At 39.7% G+C, this 17808-nt stretch overlaps 1 protein-coding gene across 8 annotated transcripts in view; it reads left to right on the forward strand.

The window, feature by feature from the left end:
* Positions 1-17808, forward strand: part of sulf2b (sulfatase 2b) — a 66677-nt gene that overhangs the window by 26471 nt on the left and 22398 nt on the right. Inside the window, exon 1 of one of the 8 annotated variants that reach the window (XM_037772666.1) lies at positions 10597-10776. The exons of 6 other annotated variants lie outside the window; for them this stretch is intronic. The gene's annotated coding sequence lies outside the window, so the exon portion shown is untranslated. Of the gene's footprint in view, positions 1-10596; positions 10777-10826; positions 11022-17808 lie in introns of those variants that run through there. One more of the 8 variants, XM_037772667.1, reaches the window with a different exon arrangement.

Here is a 17808-nt window from a genome sequence, read left to right on the forward strand (position 1 = left end):
GTCATCACCATCTTGGTTTTTGGCCATCACCATATTGGTTTTTGGTCATCACCATCTTGGTTTTTGGTCGTCACCATCTTGGGTTTTTTCCATCACCATCTTGGTTTTTGGCCATCACCATCTTGGTTTTTGGTCGTCTCCATCTTGGTTTTTGGCCGTCTCCATCTTGGTTTTTGGCCATCACCATCTTGGGTTTTTGGCCATCACCATCTTGGGTTTTTTCCATCATCATCTTGGTTTTTGGCCATCACCATCTTGGTTTTTGGTCGTCTCCATCTTGGTTTTTGGCCGTCTCCATCTTGGTTTTTGGTCATCACCATCTTGGTTGTCGGTGTCTTGAGAGAGTTCCAGCTCATAGTGTGATTGCCCGGCTAGCAAGGTAGCAACCCCCAGCAGGTGCTGGTTAACTGTCAAGGCAGTTTGTGGCGCTTTAAACTCTGAAAACGATGTTCGATTTGCCATCTAATATTGTAAAACTGCCGATATTCAAAATCTACACAGTTTATTTCTCATCTAAAAATTTCCAGAAGTGAATTTAGTGGATAAATAGCCACAGAAAATGTAAGAAAACAAGCCGTTTTTGGCTGCTGTTGTTGTGACACTAGATTGTACAGTTCCTGCGCTTTGCATTGTGGGATACAGTAGGCGAGGTAGACTGGTCCGATTTATACTGGAGATTTTTTCCAAATCAGTACGACATCCGGGTATTTTTGTCATACTACAGATTTTGCTTTTGTTTCCATACTACATGCTACATGTTGGCCAAATCAGTACGTACTGCTAGTATAGTATGAGGTTTAGAAAACAGCCTTTGTGTTGTTCAAACATCTCCAGGTGATTATATCTCAGAGGAATGGATACTAGATACTAATAGTGATTTACTGCTCACAGCGCTTGCTAGTGGTTTTAGTAGTCAACCAGTCAGGCAGTTGGTGAAACTCTTAGTTTCAGCCTATCAGTTCCTTAAAAATCTCTGTCTTTAGGAAAAAACAAATCTGATGAGCCTAAACATTTTGGAAGTTTTCTGCTGGAGAAAATCATTTCTTTGTAGTTCAGTTGTTACTCAGTCCATCGGTCTGTGTGATAACGAGGAGAAAACCAAATACCCTCGGGGCTGTTGATGTCTCCTCACAGCGGGCTGGAGGACAGAGCAACAAACACAACTATTATTTACTTTCATCCATCTGTTATTTGTTTAGTTGTGTCAAGTTCAGTTTCCTCTTGCCCCTAAAAAGCAGACGAGCCGACAGCTTCACCATCTGACGATCTGACGGCTCACAGTGTTTCTGTAAAAACAACACAAAGCTCTTCTGATGGTTTCATTTCTGACATCGTTATGAAACACAGAAATGTCCGAATCTGACAGTAAATTGCTTCCCAGTTTGTGTTTGGACAGCTGGCTTCATCTGACTGAACGATGATCAGAAAAACAGACATGTTTGGTTTCATTTTCTCAGACATTATCACTACAGATCACATCAACTTTCTGTCTGAAGTCTGGTAGGACTGACTGAGGATTCATCACATCACAGTCACATAGAGCTCATTAACATCTTCTTCTCTTTGTTCTCTTTACAACCAGTGACTTAAACAGGATTCACAGTCTCATCAACAAAGAGTGAGATATGTTAATATCCCATGACAGACGTTTACTGATTCATTTCAGTCGTCTCAACCCCATTGAAGACGTCAGTCTTTAAAAACACAAATAGTTTCCTAAAACAGCTGCTCACTGTACTTTTTATCAAACAAACAGGAGGAAATAGTGACTTTGTTGGGGACTATTTTCAGCGGCGGATTAATCCACATGTGGTGCTCTAGTGAGTATTAGTGCAACAGGACGGTGTATGTGGGATTGAGTCAGAATAAACTACAGTGTGTGTGTTCATGCGGATGGAGGAACATGTCACCCCGTGACACAGTGACGCTCATTTAATTAGTTTTACAGATTTTACTAATCATTTTCGGACACTTTTTGGACATTTTTCACAAATTTTTGCACACATTTTACTAAAAAGTTTTGGATATTTTTCACATATTCTTCTGACATTTTTCACTTTAATTTTTTTACATATTTTGCTAAATGTATTTGAATATTTTTTAAACATTTTTCACTTATATTCTTCAAATATTTTACTCATAATTTTGGGATATTTTTCACATATTTTTCAGGTCAGATTCAATTTTCACATATTTTACTTGTGGAAAATATAATCATTAGTAAAATATCCGGACCATTTTTTTTGGAAAATGTCCCAAAAATATTCGTAAATTAAGAAAACATTTAAAAAAAAGAAAAAAAGACTGACAAATATGAGGAAAATTCTTTGAAAAATGTCGAAACATTTTTAGTGAAATACATGAAAATATTAGTGAAAAATGGAAATGGAAGAGTGGGGCTCGATTGATTTTTACTAATGGTTTTCGGACATTTTTCACAATTTTTTTCACATATTTTAAATTTTTCACAAATATTTTTCACATATTTTACCAATATTTATTTGGAAGTTTTTCACACATTTTTGGCTAATATTTTTTAATATTTTACTTGTATTTTTCACTAATATCTTTCAAATACTTAGTATTTTTGGGGTATTTTTCACATATTATCTGGATATTTTTCACTACTTTTTCACTTGTTCTACTTCTGAAAAATATAATCATTATAAAAATATGTGGGGAAAAATTATGAAAAATGTCCAAAAAATATTTAAAAAGGAATTTAAAAAGAAAGTCTAAAAAATATGCGGAAAATATGTGAAAAATGTCCGAAATGGACAACTATGGAGTTCTATGGCATAGAGGAAGAAGAGATGTCAGGCTTTGAGGTTTTCTTCATGTTGAGTCTGAACGTGAAGAACAATCTAGAATATCTCCAGACTTATTATTTAAGTCATTGTACGTAATGAACATTTCAGCCTTTAGGGGACATCTTTAGACTGCTTAGTTTAACCACCAACAGGGATTTATAATGTTATTTCCTCAAATGCCTGTGGGGATCAGGTTCTCTAAGCAGGCAGGATCAGGTGAAGTGAACTGGTCCTGGTCTTGTGGAGGACTGAAGGGTCAGAGACCGATTAACAGAAACACCTCTGAACTGAAACGATGCCTTTATTTGTTGCTTTTATTCTTTAGACGAGAGGCAGCGCAGACCAGCAGAAATGAAGAAGTCACAGTCTTCATGTCTGTAGCTGCTATTTTGCGTCCACATCTCAGAGCAGCCCATAATAATCAGCATCATGCATGGCTACCATGACGACGGCAATCAAAAAGAGTCGAGAGAGAGACGTTCTTTTAGCCGGTTGGACTCTCTCTCTCTCTCTCTCTCTCTCTCTCTCTCTCTCTCTCTCTCTCTCTCCTGTGTCCCTTTTTTCACTTTGACGTGTTTTTTCTCTCCATCATCTGTGTCGTAGGACTGGATTTGAATCTGAAAGCTCTTTTGTTGTTCGTCTGAAAGGAGTTCACACACACACACGTACACACACACACACACACACACACACACACACACACACACACACAATCAGCCCAATCAGTGCAGCAGTGACTGTGAAGAATACAAAACAGAGGCTGATCTTTTTGTTTCTGCTGTTCACTGCACAACAAATTAATTTCCAAATCGACTGAGTCGGTTTAAAAAGAGCCACAAAGCAGTTTGTTGGAGAAGAGATGCAGAAAAACAAGCTGACAGACAGAAAACTCTGACAGATGAGCATGTTATAACGTAGTCGATGCTAACATGTAAACATTCAACAGAGCAACATGATCAATATTTACTCTCCTTTAGACCATGGTTGGATAAAGAGAACGGAGCTGACGGGAGAGATAGCGACGACCTTGGAGAAGTTAGAGGAAGTAAACACGTGTGACTACGTCCGGTTTTCAAAATAAGGTGTTAACAAAGGGAGCTGTATATTTCATGGCTCCAAAGCTCCATCGGGGCCGTTTGAATGCATTTAACATAAATGTCAGTATATGGGTGCTCTACAGTTGTAGCGTCGGCCCATTTGACCACGGAGATGAGAGTGACGGCCGGCTTGACCGCACGTTACCGCGATACGATAACGTTTCCTGTCCGTGACAGAGTTAGCATGCAGCTTTAGCCGTGATGTCTAGCTCCTGTCAAAGTGTTTCCATACTTTACTGGATGTGTAGTGTTTACCACTTTGGATTTAACATGTGAGGGTGCAGTTCGTATCCACGCCGACCCTACGCTGTTTTCTACTTTCTCGATTCGGCTTAGTTTTTCTTGAAATGGATATGAGTTAACTAGAACATTTTAGTAGCCAAAAAATGTCTTATTCAGCATTCGGTTGTAGCTCCCCCGTCTCGTGTCACTTCTGACGTGCGACGGGCAAAATGCAGAACTCGAGGCTTCAAAACCGTAGACCACAAACCACTGGGTGACGTCACGATGACTACATCCACTTCTTCTATACAGTCTATGGTCAGCTCTGAGCTGCTGTTCTTCAAGTTAATGACAGAAAATTACGGCTTTTAGTTCCTCAAAGCTCTGATACACACACACACACACACACACACACACACACACACACACACACACAGTATTGTGTCTTTCAGTGTGTGTGTGTGTGTGTGTGTGTGTGTCAGAGGTGAGTGTTTAACTTGTTCACAGCTTTCTAATGGAGGTAGTAATTACCTCATGGCACCCTGCCAACACAACTCACCTGTGTGCGCACGCACACACATACACACACACACACACACACACACACACACACACACACACAGCCTCTCTCTCTTCTCCTTTAGTGTCACATTTTGCCAAAACAAAATGAGGACAGATATAATTAACAGTCACTTTAGAGTGAATGTCAGAACAACGACCGTCTTCGCTTTGACTTGTTTTATATCGAGACGAGCATTTACTGTCAATTCACGTCTATTTGTTTTGTTGGTAGAGTCAATTTAAACAGTGTTTATTATTACTATTAATATTAGTATAGTATTAGTACTACTATTAGTCCCATAAATAACTGTAGAAACAAACCTTTCCAGGTTCCAGGATACTTTAATATCAATGTACGCCGTCTGTCAGCAGATAAATAACGAGACATGTCGGCACAGAGAAACAGACATGTATTTATGACAAATATATATAGTTTAAACAGCGTCTCAATTTACACTGTGAAATGTTCCACTCCAATAACCATCATAACCATCATTGAAAGGAGTCTGATCAAAAATGTTTGGGGCAAGTCATAGTAAAGTCAGCACACTGACACACTGACAGCTGTTGTTGCCTGTTGGGCTGCAGTTTACCATGTTATGATTTGAGCATATTGTTTATATTGGATATTGTTGATTCAATATGTTAATCATTGACAGCCCTATGTGTAACATATAAAACAGTAGAGAAAGGTAGAGAAATATAGATGATGTGAAAACATAAAATGAAATACTGTGGAGTAGGATTTGTGGTAAGAAGAAGAAGAAGAAGAAGAAGAAGGATTGATATCAAATAATAAATATATAAATACATTTGCATAAAGCAGCATATTTGTCCACTCCCATGTTGATAAGAGTATTAAATACTTGACAAATCTCCCTTTAAGGTACATTTTGAACTGATAAATAATGTGCAATTAATCGTGATTAAATATTTTAATTGATTGACAGCTCTCCATTAAACATTTATTTTTGATGCAGATTCAATCATTTACAGTAAAGAGTATTTTAAATTTAATTAATTTACACTTTAAGCATTCTTCTATTATAGGTTTGCATTTCCTCAAAGTAGTTTAGTTTATCACAAAGTTAGAAGCTGAGTGAATTTACCCCTGAGCAACCGTTCTCAATTACGTTTCGAGGGAAGTTGAAACAAAAAATAAAAAAGCAACAAAATGTCTTGGTTAGGTTTGACTTAAAATAAGTATGTTTCTTACATTATTAAGCTACGGACATAAATTAAAATAGGTGAACGTTGATTTTTTGGTTTCACTCCTGGTGAAAGTCCTGTTTGTTTGACCCACTATCATTCTATGGGAACATTATTTTTAGGAGACAACTATTAAATATCACCACTAAAATGTCACTTTTATGGTTTGGATTTAATGTGTCACATCTGCTGAACATAAAGTCACAAAACTGCGCCAAAAGTAAAACTTTATCTGTCGCCATCATCGAGTCCGAATTTCAATTCATGTTTTACTTTGACTTTGACTTTTGGTTGGAAACGGCTCTGAAACTACAGTCAAGATGTCTAAATGTTCAGAGTGAAGAGCAGAATGAATTTGGTTAAATCGACATATAAATGATTTCCTTTCTCTCAGAGCCATTAATCCCTTGAGTCCAGTGTTAGTCATGAGTTAGAACATCAGTCTCAGAGCAGCAACGTGATGTTTAGTCCGTCAGGTTGGTGAGAGGGTTGTTTCATTATCATCTTATTTCATCAGTCACTTCCTGCTTGCAGCTTCTCGCCCGAGGACAAAACGCCGTCTATCAATCTATCTGTCACTCCCTCCATCTGCTCGTCACTCAGCGGCGCTGCGAGATAAGAGCTCTTCATTAGTCAGATAACTCATCTTCCTCTTTTACCTCTGCTCCTCTCCTCCTCTTTAACAAAACGCTCATGTCGTTTCTTTCTACCTCGTGTCTTTGTATCGCACTTGACTTCTTCTTCTCTCTCCGCCATTTTGCTTGTACCCCAAACGCAAATGCTTCTGTCTCTGAATGAAACCCGAACATGATGTCAAATGTGGAAACGTTTGTGCTCGACGCTCCGACACACACGTGTGTGATGTTAATGTGTGCACTAGGTGCTGATGGTGGTGCGTTATGAATATTCATCTGACTAGAAGTTGTGGTGAACAGTCCGATCATCAGCGTCGTCTCAGACCCTGATGGCTGACTTGACTATGACTTGCCCCAAACTGCATGTGATTATCATAAAGTGGGCATGTCTGTAAAGGGGAGACTCATGGGTACCCATAGAACCCATTTTCATTCACATATCTAGAATATCAGACCTTGAAAAACTTAAACATGATCTCAAACTGCGCTGTGTCGTGAGCATAGACTGCTCTCCTCCGCCGGGAAACGACAGTTGGTGTAGCTCTGTTGTCATCTGGGTGGAAACAGTAGGGGTTATACACACTGTTCAGTTCCAGAAACAAGCTGAGATAACAAAAAGGAGAAAAAAAAAAGTGAAAATTTGTCATAAATCAGGAGAAAAATTGTGAACCCGGGAGGAAACCGGGAGAGGGCGATGAAAAACGGGAGTCTCCCGGGAAAATAGGGAGGGTTAGCAAATATGATATGGATCGTGGATGTTGGATGTATTCTACTGTGTGATGGATGGATGGAAGATGTGAAGTGTGTAAATGAGGTGAAGGGTGATGCATGGAGAGCTGATAATATAGACGCTTAGGCGTGTAGATGGAGAGAGCATTAAAAAGATGAGTGGAGGTATAGATGAGGCGGTGGTGGTGTAAATATAAATATGGAGGAGAGAGAGAGAGGACATGATGTGTAAATGAGGTCTAGTATTTAGATGATGATTCTGTCTTCATGTTCTATTCATGTTGAAGTGCGTGCGTGTGTGTGTGTGTGTGTGTGTGTGTGTGTGTGTGTGTGTGTGTGTGTGTGTGTGTGTGTATGTGTGTGTGTGCGTGTGTGTGTGTGTTTGTGTGTTTTAGCATACAGCAGATGGGCAGAGTGTCTCTTAAAGGGATATCTGTTATTCCTGATATTTCTCAGTTGTTAATAAGTTGGCGGACATTTGATTTTCTGTCTTTGATTCGTCCAAACATTTCTGATCTATTTTCTCTCTTCTATATTAATTTAATGTTTGATCTCTAAATAGATTTTACCTGGAATAGATTTAATTTTGGAAACTGATCAGTTGTTATATAACTTGTTCAGTTTGGAACTTTCTTACACCCAGGAGACCGCTGCGTGTCCCGTGTGAATCTAAAAGTCAACGTTGACTTATTTTAACTTACTTTTGTTACAGAAATACCAAACCACGATCTTTTACTAAACCGAACCAAGTAGTTTTGTTGCCTAAACAGGTTCTGCATCACAGAGGTTGTGTTGCTGGACATTTGTAGGAGAACGCACAAAAAATGAGTACCTGTAAAATATCATACGGACCGTTGTATGAGGATATGTTGCGTGGTTTAAAGTCCCAGACGCACAAAGCCGACATCAAAGAACTAGCGGCGATGAAAGGCGACTGTTGAGTCGCCTCACGTCGCCTTTGTCGTGGCCAAAAAGTTGCACTCGAACACACCGCAAAGACGACAGCCAATGGCCAGTCAGCCCGACGTTCTGCGCCTGCGTGAGAGGAAATAACTCTCCACACCAGCAGGTGGCGGTAGTCTGTATTCATCATTCAAAAAGGGGAAACAGGAAGACCGAAGACGGCGGATATACAAGGCGTTGTTATGATGCGTACATGAAACAAAGCAGCGTTTGCCGACCATTTTCACACCACTCTCACTCAGCACATAGCTTCATTCCAGATGTTCATGTCGATGTGAAAATATCCATGATGGGAATGATCAGATGAGATGAAGATGAAAAATGAGAAGAGCCTTCTCTGTGTGTGTCCTCTTGACTTTACTCGTTTGCTTGCTTTCCTCACTTCCGTTTCTCTTCTCGTGCACTGATTGGTTTAAGCTGAACAGCCAATCAGAGTGATTTCTCTCACCGACGAGCTCCGCCACCGATTCAACATGCTGAATCAGCTGAAAAACCTCTGAGACAGGCAGACTAGAGGCGACAGTGCGAGACACACCGAAAAAACTAGACCAACAGACGCTCACCGACAGCCCCAAACTGACCGTCGGCTTGGTGTGTGAGGACCAAGGACGAACGTTGACTGTCAGTTTGAAACAGGAAACAAACAGCCGTCTCTGTGTTAGAGTCTGTCATGTAATTGTTTCATATCTACTTCCAAAAGTTTTCTGTCAGGATGTTTTCTTCGTGACCGCTGAACAGTCAGAGTTTATTTGAGGCGTGATGAAGCTGCTTCATGAAGACTGATGGTGGTGGAACCATCAGATTCTCCTGAGACTTCTGGGATAGGAAACATCAGCAGGCTGAAAGTGGCGAGGAGATGTGCATTTACATTTGATGCTCCCGTGGAGCCGCTGACATCCAGCTCATCAATAAAGCAGCCGGCCGCAGAGCGTCAACGTGATGAGAGCCATCGCTCCGCTGCTGATGCTGCTGCTGATGAAAGATTCAGACCTGGACACTGTGTGACTGTTTAAAGAAAACACAGATTAAACCTTCACTGTCCGGGTCAGCTGCTCCACATTATAACCGAGTCACTTCTGCTGGTTAATGGAGTCCAAATCAATTCATTGATTCCAAATGGAAAGAAAAGCCAAACTCATCAGTCAGTGTCAGAGTTATTAGTCTCTGTTATTTATCATTTTCACATCAGGAGGATCTTTCATTATTTCAATATTACTATACAGCTTTGTTGAATACTCAATTCTGATTTTGGTCAACCACAGCGTTTTTGCGTGTTATAATAACAGACCGTTGCTATGGACGCAGTTCTGATGTCGGACTCTGGAGGAGCATTTTTTTGTGTTAAATTAGTGATTTCTTAAGTAAGTAACCGTGTAATAAGCGGGATAATGCACAGCTAGCGGTTTGAAATATGTATATATACGTATGTATATACATATCCGTTTCAAAAACCAAAACAAACCAGCCGGCCGCAGCGAGGCGAAATGAAAAAGCAGAAAATGGCGGAGGGTCTGCGTGGATACGTCCTGCACCCTCACATGTTAAATCCAAAGTGGTAAACACTACACATCCAGTAAAGTATGGAAACACTTTGGGTTTCACACATTGCAGGAAAAGCAGAGCTAGACATCACGGCTAAAGCTGCATGCTAACTCTGTCATGGACAGGAAACGTTATCGTATTGTGGTAACGTGTGGTGAAGCTGGCCGTCGCTCTCATCTCCGTGGTCAAATCGTCCGACACTACAACTGTAGAGCACCCATATACTGACATTTATGTTAAATGCATTCAAAACGGCCACGATGGAGCTGACCATGGATGTATAAAGAGAACGGAGCTGACGGGAGAGCTAGAGACGGACTTGGAGAAGTTAGAGGAAGTATACACGTGTAACTATGTCCGGTTTTCAAAATAAGGTGTTTTTTGAAGGATTTTTTCCCACCCCTAATAATAACATTAACTATATATACTTTTGATCACGCTGGAATCAGAACATATCAGACACGCTAAAAGCAAGAGTGGCGTTCTCATTGCACGCTTTTGCCTTGTGCATTATTGTGTCATTCATACGTGAGACAGAGTCATACGTGCTGACTCTTGATGTGGTTCCTCCTTCCTGTTTTCTTGTCTTTCATATCGACAGAAAGTTATTCAACACATTCTTATTTTTCTTGCACTTTTTTTGTGTCTGAAAATAAACAACGCAAAGGATTAAGGCAGAAAGAGATGAGAGTGAAGAGACAGAGACAATAGAGAGAGAGGAGGGAGGGAGTGATGGGGAAAAGGAGAAAGAGAGAGAGAGAGAAGCAGAGGGAGGAACAGAATAGGAGAGATTTACAGAAAGAGATAAAGAGACGTAGAGAGAAAGGAGGAGGAGGAGGAGCCCAGCTGTTGTTACAACAGAGAGAGAGCGGCGGTCATCACAGGGAGAGAGCTGTTGCCACGGGGATTATTACCATGTCGGCATCGGCCAACAGGACCTGAACTGAGGGGAGGTTGTCGGTTTCGTTCAGAGCCTACGAGCAAGGCAGCGGGAGTCATGAAAACCAGGTAGGACAGAGAGAAAAGAGAACTGAAGAGAGAAGCGATGACAGGCTCACTGAAGGAAAAGACAAAGAGAAACGTGGATAAAATGAATCAGAGAGAGAGAGAGGAAGCGAAAGAGGGAAGAGGAGCTGCAGAGGAACAGAAAGAGAGAAGTGATAGTGTTATTCTGCTGAGTTTCAGGATATTTCTGTCGTCTTTGCTCCTTTTTGTCTGATCTTCACGCTGAGAAGAGTAAACGCTCAGTTACAGTAAGTGTCTGTCTTCTAACTGATCTCAGGTTCGTTCTGGTCCGCTCAGGTTGTTGAGATTTCACTTTGGAGTTGTTTGGTTTTGATTATCAAGTGACACAAATAGTCTGGTGTTATTTCAGATTTCTCTTATCGTCGACTTATCGTCTCTCAACACTTTCTGGCTTCCTGTCTGTGGCTCTCACCTCCAAGCCCGCTGCTTCCTACTGAAGACTTTATAAACACCTCACAAATATTTAGATCATTTTTAAATACAGTATGATTTTATTTATGAAGTATTGCTAAATACATCTAGTTTACTATCATATAAGACATGGAAAAGAAGAATACGCTCAACATTTGAGAGGCTGGAACCAGCGAGTTTGTAGTTTTTACCAAAAGAATTATCACAATGGTCAGCTATAACTGATAATGGAAAAAATGTTCATGTGATATTTTTTCAACCATGTTGCTGAGCCCTTTTTTTCCACTTGCAGAGATCGGTTTAATACCCAAAATATAACTTAGATAAATATCATAACTAGTGAATGAAATGCAACAAAAATACTAAAAATGATAACACATCTAACAGGGCAGTATATCTGTGCAACAACAATTTCTTTTTTGTTTAAGGCTACATAACATTTCATTTTTCAAAAGAATGACTTGCTCCCTCACACACTTTTCTCTGCTTTATTAGTCAACGTTTCGGTCAAAAAGTACATATTGGAGGGGATCTACTCCCAGCACCAAAAAAATCAATTTTGAGAATGTGCATGTTTTCCTCTCCTTGAAGTACATTACATTTAATGTCGTAATGTTCTGATCCTATTTGACTTGTAGTCGAGTTGAAGGTTAAACCTGAAGATATTCTCTTCATATTCAGACTCAAACCAATAGTGAATGTATCTACTAACAAGTAGTGTGTGTGTATCACAGCCAGATATCTCTTCTTCCTCTGTGCCATAGAGCTCCATTGTTGACCTTTCGGACATTTTTCAATAATATTTTTCAAATATTTTTTGGACATTTTTCAAATTTTTTCACATATTTTACTAATAATTATATTTTTCACAAGTAAAATATGTGGAAAAATATCCGGAAAATGTGTTACAAATATTTGTGAAGAATATCCAGAAGATATTTGTGAAAAATGTCTCGAAAATATTAGTGAAAAATGTCTGAAAAATATGTAAAAATATTTGAAAGATATTTGTAAAAAATGTCCGAAAACTATCTGAAAAAGATGCGAAACATAGTAGTGGAAAATGTCTGAAAATATGTGAAAAAAATATTTGAAAAATATTAGTGAAAGATGTCTGAAAATATTGATGAAAAATGTCTGGAAAAATATTTGAATGATATTAATGAAAAAAATGTGGAAAAACAGCAGTGAAAAATGTTTGAAAAATATTGGTGAGAAATGTCCGAAAATATGTGAAAAATACTTGGAAAAATATCCAAAAATTATGAGCGAAAAATATTTGAAAAACATGAAAAAATGTCCAAGAAATATGCAAAAAACATCTAAAGAATGTCTGAAATCTTTTATTAAAATATATAAAACATCAGTGAACCCCACTGTGTCACAGGGTGACATGTTCCTTCATCACCATGAACACACACTAGTTTATTCTGACTCAATCCCACAAACACTGTCCTGCTCACACTAATACTCATTAGAGCACCTCATGTAGATTAATCTGCCGCTGGAAATAGTCCCAACAAAGTCACTTTTTCCTCCTGTTTGTTTAATAAAAACTACAGTGAGCAGCTGTTTTAGAGGATTACTGATGAAACTATATATTTGTGTTTTAACACTTTGTTAGTTTTGGTCTTTTTATGGGATTGGTTGACAATAAGAAAAATATAGAAAAACACAGAGTTATGTTCTAAAACTACTGAGTTCTGAACATCTTGTATGTCCTGAATCAGCACTTTGTTTCAGTGCTGCAGCGAGAGAACAGAGAAATACAGTTTCCTATTTCTACTTCTCTAATTCATCCTTCTGTGATTTGATATCACGGTGAATGCTGCATAAAACTTTATGTACAGAAAACTGTGAACTGAAGACCTGAAGACCTGTTCTTCCCCAGTCAGATGCTTCAGATGGATATCAGTTTCATCTCTCTGTGTTTAATACACAGAAGCTGTGGTAGTGGTTGTTTGGAGTTTGTCAAGTCAATCAAAGAAATATGTTGATTTCAGAGTTGTAACTTCTGCAAATTCAACGTACAACAACTTCTGCATTAGGAATATGACGTCCCCATTCCTAATCCTGTTAATCCTTTTATTATTTGTTGTCTTGATGTTGCAATGGAACGAACAATTGACTTTTACTTCTAGGCAATATACGATCTTTGCCCTAGTTTCCCCACTGAACTTGACCGTACACGGTCCAGACATATACTCTGTTGGGACCGAGTCTTGTTTTAGCCTAGACCAGGGGTCAGCAACCTGCTGCTCTGGAGCCACATGCAGCTCTTTAGCTCCTCTACAGTGGCTCCCTGTGGATTTTTAAAAATGTAAATTATAAACTGTTTTTTGTTTACATTTTCATTTTTATTTATCGTTGTTGTAGGTCTATGGTACGACAGTACGACGGAGTATTAGAGCCACATTGAGGAAAAATTAATAAATCTGAGATTTCGAGAATAAAGTCATAGGTTTACGAGAAAAAAAGTATTTATATTTATGAGAATGAAGTCAGAAGTTTAAGAGAAAAAAGTCGTCATATTATGAGAATAAAGTCATAATATTATAAAGTAGTAATTTTACGTGTTATTTTTCTTTTTTTTCTCATAAAGTTATGACTTTATTCTTTTATGACCTTATTTTTTTGCCTAAAATGGCTCTTTTGATAGTAAAGGTTGCAGACCCCTGGTCTATACTAACCCCATTAACAGTGTGCCGAATGATCTGTGATCAGCTCCTGTCTGCAGTGTACTCATGGATGTACAGACTACTATCACTGGATTACTGTGATACTGAAGAAAACTCAAAAACGTGATGATTCTCAGGGGAGTTCTGTATGTGCGCCTCACGTCTCTGTCTCTGGTTAGAACCAGCTGATTTGATCTGAAAGAGAAAAGTCAGTGCTGATGCTGACCGAGTGTAAATACCTGCTGACATGTTTACTGATCGAACAGTCAGGAAATATCATATTGATCTTTTTTTTTATGACACACATGATATACTGTATGTCCAGACTGCCGATGATACAGAGTAATAAGCTAATCTCCGTCACCACGGCAACCACTACAGTTTTCATTTTATTGAACCGGCTACTTCTCAGAGTCCAAATGAGCTGACCTCTGACCTTTCACCTCAGCACTGTGACCTCTCACCTCTCCGCACACGGAGACATCGCACCTCTCTGCATGTAAAAACCACACTGATGAATATGGAACAGCAGCTCTGAATTATCGCTGCATCTCTTTACTGACATTCGCCACATTTCCCATCGAGTCGGTCGGCGGCCAGCTGCATCGCCGCCGAGGCCCGCCCACGGCTCATGAATATTAATGAGCAGATAGATGTGATCGAGGAGAGAGGGCACATCAGGATGACAGACGACAGGATTTATGGTCCCGGGGGAGTTCGGAGCTCCTGTTCGCAGTTCAGGAGAGCATGACTGCACATTTCGACCCACATGGTATGATAATATGGTGTGATATATCACTCTGTGGCCAAAAGTGTGTGGAAAGCTTAGCATTATGTGAGGTGGTGAGGGAGATGATGTCTTTTGTGCACAGAGGGGGTTTATCATGTTGAAACAGGAAAGGTTCCAACAAACAGTTGTGTAGGTGGTGAAGGACGGTTTGGTAGGACGATTGGTACAGTAAAACCACTTAGGATTCCAATTTTGGACTTTACTCACCATAATCACATTTATATGATCCGGGTCACAACAGGCAACCCAGTAGCTCCAGTCCGCCAGTAAACCTGCTTTATTTTAATCTGACATAGACACACGAGACACAAAGTAAAAAATATACGTGTAAATCCTAGTCCCTAAAATTACATTCATTGACTGTATATGAGAAGAGGACGAAGTCTCGAGTTCGGCATTTTGGCCATCGCCATCTTGGTTTTGGGCCATCGCCATCTTCGTTTTTGGTTGACGCCATTTGGTTTTTGGCTGTCGCCATCTTGGTTTCTGGCTCTCGCCATATTGGTATTTGGTCACCACCATCTTGGTTTTTGACCGTTGCCATCTTGGTTTTTGGCCATCGCCATCTTCGTTTTTGGCTGACGCCATTTGATTTTTGGCCATCGCCATCTTTGGTTTTTGGCCGTCGCCATCTTGGTTTGTTACTGTTGCAATCTTGGTTTTTGGCCGTCGACCCCCTTGGTTTCTGGCTGTCGCCATCTTGGTTTTTGGCCGACGCCATCTTGGTTTCTGGCTGTCGCCATCTTGGTTTTTGGCCGTCGCCATCTTGGTTTCTGGCTGTCGCCATTTTGTTTTTTTTCCGTCCCCATGTTGGTTTTTGGCCGTCACCGTCTTGTTATATTCATTTATTTCTTTGCCGTAGAGAGGGAAGTTCGTCCCTGTATTTTGTGTATTTATACCCTGCACCTTAAAGAAGGTGCTTCATTGGGCCACAGAATTGGGCCGTACTGTTAGATACTTGCCTAAAGTATGTTCATACCAGATTTCAAGACTTTTGACCATTCAGAACAAGTGTGTCATTTTTCCTTATGCTACTGAATATAATCTCTGGGCACAAACGGGTTAAACGTATCTGTTGAGTCACTATTCAAATCAATATTTGAAGGGTAAATTGAGAAGCAGAAGAAATACATTTTGTCTCTAGAAGATGACTCATCCCACATATATATATATATAAGTTATGTTATATATGATGTGTTCCCTATGGGGCTGCCGTCTGTATGTTTACTGGTGGTGGTGTTTACTGCAGACTCGTCAGGCCGAGGTGGGGAGATAACGTTTCACTGCTCTCAGAAGGAACCTCTGAATATCAAATAAAACAAACTCTCTGGAAACAAGAGCAGCAGCTTCATTTTCAGACGGGATTCCATGAATATCAAATGAAAGAAAGTATCAGGATTCAAAACGGCTGCTTTTATTTGCAGCAGCTTCACATCACAGTAATGAAAAGGCTTTCACCTCCAACCAGTGAACCAAAACCTCTTAAACGTATTAGTTTAACTCAAAGCTCCTCCAGACTGTCAGTGTAGAATTTCACATCAAAAATATTATGAAATACTCCCAAGACTGTATAACAGACATGCATCCCATCTAGTTTAATAAACTAGGAAACGCTGTGAAAGAACCAGTTGTTGAGGAGATTCTTCTCAGATCAGATCAGTCTATATAAAACAGTTTTCCCCTCGTGGTGTGACCGTAGCAGAAGAGGTTAATTACAACGGCCCTTAGCTGTAATATAATCACATCACGGTCTGAAATGAGCTGTTGCTTTTATAAAACAGTCATCAAGTATGGCAATATGAAAGTTAATGACACATTACAATTTAAATATTTTTTTATTAATAAATAATAATAATCACAATAAAAGGCCCTCCTGTCTGCACATACTGAGGCGGTTGCTATTCACATTATTCTCTCTGGGCATTTTTTTCACTTCTTGTTCGAACGTTATTGTGTTAGTTTTTCCGGTTCAGCGCCAACAGTGCTGTACAATATGATTAAGCAGCTACACTGCGGCGATCGGATGTTTTTTGATATTTATTTTTCATTTTCAGCTCTGGGTTGAACATCATGAGCATCCATACAGAAGTCAACAAACAATACAACACTTAACAAATTCAGCGAATAGTACAACATTTAACAAAAACAGTCAAACATGCTTATATTCTCCAACAACACACGTGTCATGTTTCATGTTCCATGTAAATGACCCATTTTTCCCAGTTCTTGTCAAAGATATTGCTTTTCATTTTTAGTTGGTACGTCAGTTTTTCCATTGAAAAAATATCACGGACAATCTCAAACCAGTGATCTTTCCCTGGAGGTTCCGCTTGCGATCGGATGGTTTTACCAGAGACGGTTTTACAATATCACAGCCAGCCATCACTGACTGGGAGGACGATATACATAGAAAATGTCCTGAAATCCCACATGAGGACATTTGTAGTGTCTCATGGTTTAGATGGCTCCGCTATGAGGAGCTACTAAAGTACCGAAGCATATCAGTACACCGGCCGGTCAGCATACAAAAGCACGACGTCATGTCAACAGTGTTTCTGTGAACTCACACTGCCAGATAGATGCCGGGTGCCGGGTAGACAAAGGTCCGCACTAGAGAGTTGAAATTTACACAGAGTTGTTACTGCAGGTCACAACAATGACAAACAACAAACCCAAGCACCTGTTTTACACTAGCTAGCTTGATAGCTAGATTAGCTGGGCTATCTGTCGCCAAATTGGTGGTTCTTGATTTAATTTAACTTCATTATTATTATTTCTAGTACCCAATAGGGAATGGGAATCGCGGAGCATTGTGGGGTGCGCCACCATTTTTGGAGGATAGCGTACAAAGCGACCGTAGACTATGGGAGTTTTTCATATTAGTATGCAGCATAATTTTTGTTGTGCTGCCTGAAACAGTGACATGGTGATAAATTCCTAAATCACATGAGCTCCACCGTTAATTCAAGTCCACTCTGAAGACAAAAAGGCTTTTATTCTTCAGTCAATCATCCGGTGCTGCAGATATCCTTCATGCTTTTCTTCATGATGAGAAAACACAAACATGTTAAATACTGCTCTGTGTTCAGAGACGGAGAGCCAGACTGAGTGAGAACAATAATCCTGTCTGCTCTC

The sequence above is a fragment of the Sebastes umbrosus genome, chromosome 6, assembly GCF_015220745.1.
Source record: "Sebastes umbrosus isolate fSebUmb1 chromosome 6, fSebUmb1.pri, whole genome shotgun sequence".
Classification (NCBI taxonomy): Eukaryota; Metazoa; Chordata; class Actinopteri; order Perciformes; family Sebastidae; genus Sebastes; species Sebastes umbrosus.